The 6,370-nt window shown below is 48.7% G+C and overlaps 1 long non-coding RNA gene across 2 annotated transcripts in view; it reads left to right on the top strand.

The window, feature by feature from the left end:
* The window catches only part of LOC102377933, a 47,876-nt gene that overhangs the window by 5,957 nt on the left and 35,549 nt on the right, over nt 1-6,370 (top strand). Inside the window, exons 2-3 of one of the 2 annotated variants that reach the window (XR_003091906.1) lie at nt 118-209; nt 1,951-2,035. This is a non-coding gene — a long non-coding RNA (uncharacterized LOC102377933). Of the gene's footprint in view, nt 1-117; nt 210-1,950; nt 2,071-6,370 lie in introns of both variants that reach the window. The other variant, XR_003091905.1, reaches the window with a different exon arrangement.

The following is a 6,370-nucleotide window of genomic DNA, read 5'->3' as shown; positions in this document are numbered from 1 at the left end:
CTCCCCAGGTGGAGGGAGCCGCAGGAGAAGCTCCCATCACTGCCCTACCGGGCCCCATCCCCCTGCCTAGCCCCAGCCTAGTCCTGACACTTTTTTTTTTTTTTTTTTTTTTTAAAGGTAAAAAAGGCCCTGCAATCACTGGATGCAGCAGCAGCAATTGAAGCCTCTCAGCACCTATAGCAGAGCCCTGCCGCGCAACACTGCAACTGGTGAGTGCAGAGCTTTAAAAAAAAAAAGCCCCACATTCACCAGATGGAGCAAATGTAATCAGGGCCTCTGAGCACTCATGGCAGAGCCCCCCTCCCCCCCCCCCCCCCACACACATGCATGCAGCGTGGGGAGGTGGGGGGACAGCAGGGATTTCCCCCCCCCACCTTGCACCTGCATGGCAGCTGTTGCATTGCATGAGTGCAGCATGGCTCAGCAGGGCGCTGTGTGCTGTCTGGGGCCTGGGGTCGTTGTGCTGAGTGGTGCCGGGCCCCAGCTGACACATGGAGACATCCAAGCTCGCAGACAGCACATGGCATGCTGCTGAGCCACGCTGCACCCATGCCATGGGGCAGCTGCCATGCAGGTGCCAGGTGGGGGGCATCCCCACTGCCCCCCCACCATATGCTGCATGGGGTGCTCTGCCATGAGCCCTCAGAAGTCCTGATCACTGCTGCCAGAGCCAGTGAGTATGGGACTTTTGTTTGTTTGTTTGTTTAAGTGCCAGGAGGCTGGACCAGACAGGACAGCCATGGTGGCTTCTCCCACGGCTCCTGCCCCTGCCTTGGTGGGGGGAGCCACAGGGGTTATGCCCTGCTGCCACCTGCCCAGCAGGTGCAGGGGGTGTGTGTGATGCAGGCACGGCTTGCCCTGGGTGGCAGCAGGCATCAGCACTGGGAGCGGGGGCTCTGCCCTGCCGCCACTTGTGAGCTGGCACAGGGGGCACAAGGTGCAGGTGTGGCCTCACTGGTAGCAGGGGCTATGCCTTGCTGCCACTTGCCCCTTCCACCTGGAGCGAGCCATGCCCACATCCTGTCCCCCCTCCGCCCCCGGGCAAGCAGCAACAGGGCAGAGCCCCTGCTCCCAGTGCTACTGTGCCTGCATCCTACACCTGCCCTCCCCAGCTCCCTGAGTAACATGCTCTGCTGCCCCAGCTGGGCAGCTTGTCCCAGTTCCAGCCCCAATCCCTCCCTCCCCCACGCCCCTTCCCTCCCCCCTTCCCCAAACCCAACAGACTTACCAGCTGGAGGCAGCTGTGTCAGCTGTTTCGTCTCTGGCCGAATCTCTGAAGTGGCCGAATCTCTTCCGAAGCTTTTCTAAATCAATTCGGATGCTTCAAATCAATTCAGAGCTTTTAATTTGTCTTTTGATTCAATTCAGATTCAGAGATTTGGTCCTCAAATCAGGTTGAATCTCCTCCGAATCAAATCAGCTACCAAAGCCTCGCACAGCCCTTGTTCATACAGTTACCACACACCATACCTATTAGAAAGTGCAGTTTGGAAGGCCTGAGATTTCCTACTGACTGATTCTCTCCACACCCTCCCAACTTTCATTATAAAATAAGTTGTCAATCAAATCATTTTATACTTATACTAGAAAGACAGTATTTGCTACTACTTTTTCTATAAGTGCATGAAAACATGGTGACTTGAAGATTTAAAATATTGTTTTCAGTTCATTCTGTCTAGGCAGCACCCAGGTGTCTGTTCATCATCTCCTCTGTTAAATGCTACTTTCACATCTGCAGGGAAGCAGGTGGCACTGCTGTGTTACCTCCTAAAGACTTGCAGGCTTGGAGACAATGAACCACCTAAAAAATCTTCCCCAAACTAGAATCCCAGGCCAAAATCTTGACTTCAGGCAAATACAAATGCAGCAACTGATTTGAAGCAGAGGATACTTATAATCCAATTTAAAATAGTATCTCAAAACTGAAACAGAATTTTATATCCTGACTAGGTAATCAACTGTTGAGTCACACTAGGACCAGTGTTGGAACATTGCTGCAAAAAGCTGACTGATTCCAGATGACTCACCATAGCAGGTATCACTTAAGAAGAGTCCACACTGAAAATAAAGGTAGAAATCTTAGTAACAAGCCAAAGTTTGGGAGAAGACTTATATTATTGCTGTTATTATTTATCTTACTAAACCAGGGACAGAAAAAGCATTATATTTGAATTAAAAGATTCATAGAATTTTAAGGAGACTATTAGATCATCTAATTTGACCTCATGTATATGACAGGCCATTAAATTATATTCAAGTACCTATGGATTGAGCCCAATCATTTGTGGGCTTAAAACATATCCTCCAGAAAAGCATCCATTCTTGAGCTGAAGATTCAATACAGTGCATAGATTCTGGGAACATAACCTACTTTTAAAACACTATTGGCCTACTCAGCTTCCCCCCAAATTATAATTTAGAGTGAGATTTACATGGCATTTTATGAGACTTTTAATTATGCTATAGCAGATTGCCTGGCATTTCAAGATGACCGTAATATGACAGTCATTTTTTAATAGATAGGGAAAAATGACCAAAATCAATAGGATACTTTGCTGTCCATGCATAAGCTACATATCAATATAGGATTCATAGATTTCATAGACATTAGGGCTGGAAGGGACCTCATAAGATCATTGGGTCCAGTCCCCTGCCTGAAGGGCAAAAAGTCAGCTAGGGTCAAAGGATCCCTGTAAGATAAACATCCAAATGTTTCTTAAAAGTGTCCAGAGTAGGTGCTTGCACCATCTCTGGGTGGAGTCTATTCTAGGCCTTGTGGGGCTTGGACAATAAAGACATTTTTTCTTATGTCGAGCGTAAAACGGTCTTGCAGGCATTTGTGGCCATTCCCCCTTGTCATCCCTTGGTGAACAGACATTCCCCCTTGTCATCCCTCTGGTGAACAGACATTCCCCCAGATCCTGATGCATGCCCCTTATGTACTTAGAGGCTGCCACTAAGTCACCCCATAGCCTGTGTTTCTCCAGGCAGAAGAGTCCCATGGCTCGCAGCCTGGCTTCATATGGTCTGTTTTCTTGCCCTTTGATCATGCGCGTGGCTCTCCTCTGGACTCTTTCAAGCTTCTCCACATCCTTCCTGAATTGTGGAGCCCAGAATTGCATGCAGTACTCTAGCTGCGGCCTCACCAAGGCCGAGTACAGTGGGAGGATGACATCCTGGGTCTTGCTTGAGATGCATAGGTAAATGCAATCCAGAGTTTTGTTCGCTTTGCCTGCTGCAGTATCGCATTGGTGGCTCATGTTCATCTTGTGGTGGATCGTGATCCCCAAAAGTCTCTTTCAGTTGTGGTGCTAGTGAGTGTAGCATTGCCAAGCCTATATGTATGATGTGAGCTTTTTCCCTCTGAGGAGGAGCACCTTGCATTTCTTTGTATTGAATACCGTCAATACAAAGCCAATTGAGGTCAGTCTAGATCACCAGCCTATCCTCAAGTGTGGATTCACTTTCCCAAAGCTTAGTGTAATCAGCAAACTTGACCAGTCCTCTTCTAACACCAGAGTCTAGATTGTTTATAAAGACATTAAAGAATACAGGTCTGAGTATGGAGCCTTAGGGAACACCACTGGTCACTGAGTGCCATGTTGATTCGGTTCCATCAAATACTACTGTCTGGGACCGGCCTCAGAGCCAGTTCCCCAGCAACTGAACTGTAGTGTAGTTGAGGCTGCACTTGCCCAATTTTTCCATGAAGAGACCATGGGACACCAGGTCAAAGGCTTTTTTAAAGTCCAAATATATTATATCAACCTCTTCCCTTTTGTCCAGGTTGAACTGATCGGCCTGTAGTTTCCCAGATCTTCTTTCCTCCCTTTCTTGAAGATAGGCACCACACTGGCCTTCTTCCAATCTTCAGGTACTTTGCCCAAGCTCCACAAGTTGTCAAATATCCTTCCTTGCCAGTGACTGCACTACTATGTCTGCCAGTTCTTTATCACTCTTGGGTGCAATCTATCTGGATCAGCTGATTTGTTGGTGTCCAGCCTCTCAAGGTGCTCCTTCACAAGATCTATGCCAATGGTGGGCATATATTCACTTTCATCCTGGTTATCCCACATCATGTTAGGCAGGGTGGTCCCTTTGGGCTGGTGAAAAGCTGACACAAAATAATAATTAAGCAGATTGGCTTTTTCCTGCGTGTTTGTTGTCAGCTGTCCCAATTGATTTAGCAGGGGTCCAATGTTGCCCTTGTTTTTCTTCCAACTCCCCATGTATCTGAAGAAGGACTTTTTATTGTCCTTGATTCGTGTGGCCAATTTGAGTTCAGTTGCAGCCTTGGATTTCCTAGTTCAATCCCTACAGGTAGCGACCAGTGCACAATATTCCTCCTTAGGTGTGTTTCCTATCTTCCATCCTTTAGAAGCCTCTTTTTAGACGTAGGAGGTCCATGAGTTCCCTATTGAACCAAGGGGGTTGCTGAGCCCTTTTACCACCTTTCCTATGGCTTGGGATGGATTTCCCTTGTGCATCTAGGATTGCTTAAGGAGCAACCACTTGTCATGAACTCCCCTCCCTGTCAAATCATGGCCTCTCAAGGCCATGACAACAAGCCTCCTGAGCTTATGAAAGTTGGCTTTCCTAAAGTCAAGGCCTACTGAATTGCTGACTGACTTGCCAGCTTTGCGATGGATAGTGAAAGTGATCAACTCATGGTCACTGTCACCCAGCTTCCCTTCAATTCTTTGGTCACTGATTAGATCATTCCCTTTGGCCAGTACCAGGTCCAGTGGTGCCTTACCTCTTGTTGGCCCATAAACTTCTTGAGACAGACAGAGCTCATCCAAGCATGCGAGGAAGGTTTGAGACCACTTGGATTTGGCTGAGTGCTATTCCCATGAGATGTCTGGGTAGTTGAAGTCTCCCATGACAACCATGTAATGCGAGCATGCAGCCTTGGCCAGTTCCCTGATGAATTAATGGTCAAGCTCTAGTTCCTGATTTGGAGGTCTGTAGTAGACTCCTACCATTGTATCCCCATCACCAAGTTCCCCTCATATTCTAACCCAGAGGGTCTCTAGTTGTCCTCCTTGAGTTACACCCCTACCCCTTTTTTCAGCACAATCTCTCCTGTACAAGGTATAGCCATTTATACCTGTAGCCCAGTCATAGGAGGAGTCCCACCAGGTCTCCGTTATCCCTATGAGATCATAGTAATTTTTATTTAGCAGAAGGACCAGTTTCTCCTGTTTATTCCCCAAACTCCTGGCATTAGTTTACAGGCAAATAAGTATGCTGTTGGAGGCTCTAGGCTTCCTTACACTCGTGGAGATGCTCCGTTCTTCAGCTGGGGTAGGAGTGTCTTCCCTTGAGCATCCTAACCTTCTGATTTTGCAGTTGATGCTCGGTGAGCTAGCTCTGGTGGTTGTCTGCCCATCCCTCGGCAAGCTTAGTTTAAAGCCCAGTCGAGCAGGTCAGCCACTCTGGCTGAGAAGAGCTTCTTCCTAAGTGGAGTGAAACAGAGGCCATTTCTTCCCAACAGACCACTGCCTCTCTCTCCGAAGTGCAGACTGTGGTCATAGAAGCCAAAGCCTTCACAATGGCACCAGCGCTGCAGTCTTCTGTTCACTACCTCAATTTGTCTCTCCCTCCTCAGCCCATGACCCATAACTGGAAGGATTGAGGGAAAAAACACCTGTGCCCCCAACCTTCTGAGCCCCGCTCCCATAACCCTGTAGTCATTTATGACACGGTTGGGATTGCTCTGAGCTGTGTCATTTGGACCCACATGAATAAGAAGCATGGGGTAGTGGTTGGAGGGCCAGATAAGTTTTGGGATCCTTGCACCTACATCCTAGATACGGGCCCCTGGGAGGCAGCAGACCTCCTGGGCTAAGGAATTGGGGCAGCAGGTTGCTCCCTCTGTTCCCTTCAGAAGGGAGTCTCCCACAACAACCACTCTGCGTTTCATCTTAGGAATGATCACGTTTCTTCCTCACTTGCAAGAGCTGGCAGCTCTGCAGGATCTACTGGTGGTGTGAGGGGTTTATACCTGTTGCAGAGATCCAGGGGAGTGATGACCCTGGTGCAGCAAGCCTTGGGGCTGGTGACAACCTTTGTCCAATGCCCAGGCTGGACAGTATGGGATTTCCTCTTGTCCTCCCTTGTCCTGGGAGGCGACCTAGCTCTTCCCTCTCCTTTCTTGGGGTGAAGGGCCTGGCAGTAGGAGTCAGTCTCCTGTTTGCCATCCCTGATGGCACGCAGCCTCTGCACTACGGTCTGGAGCTCCACTATCTGACATTCCAGAGATTCCAATATGGAGCAAACCTCAGAAGGGTAGATTCATAGATGCTAGGGTCAGAAGGGACCTCAATAGATCATTGAGTCCGACCCCCTGCATAGGGCAGGAAAGAGT

The sequence above is a fragment of the Alligator sinensis genome, unplaced genomic scaffold (genome assembly GCF_000455745.1).
Source record: "Alligator sinensis unplaced genomic scaffold, ASM45574v1 scaffold591_1, whole genome shotgun sequence".
Lineage (NCBI taxonomy): Eukaryota > Metazoa > Chordata > Crocodylia > Alligatoridae > Alligator > Alligator sinensis.
The sequence above is the reverse complement of the archived record's forward strand: the minus strand, read 5'-3'. Positions and strand labels throughout refer to the sequence as shown.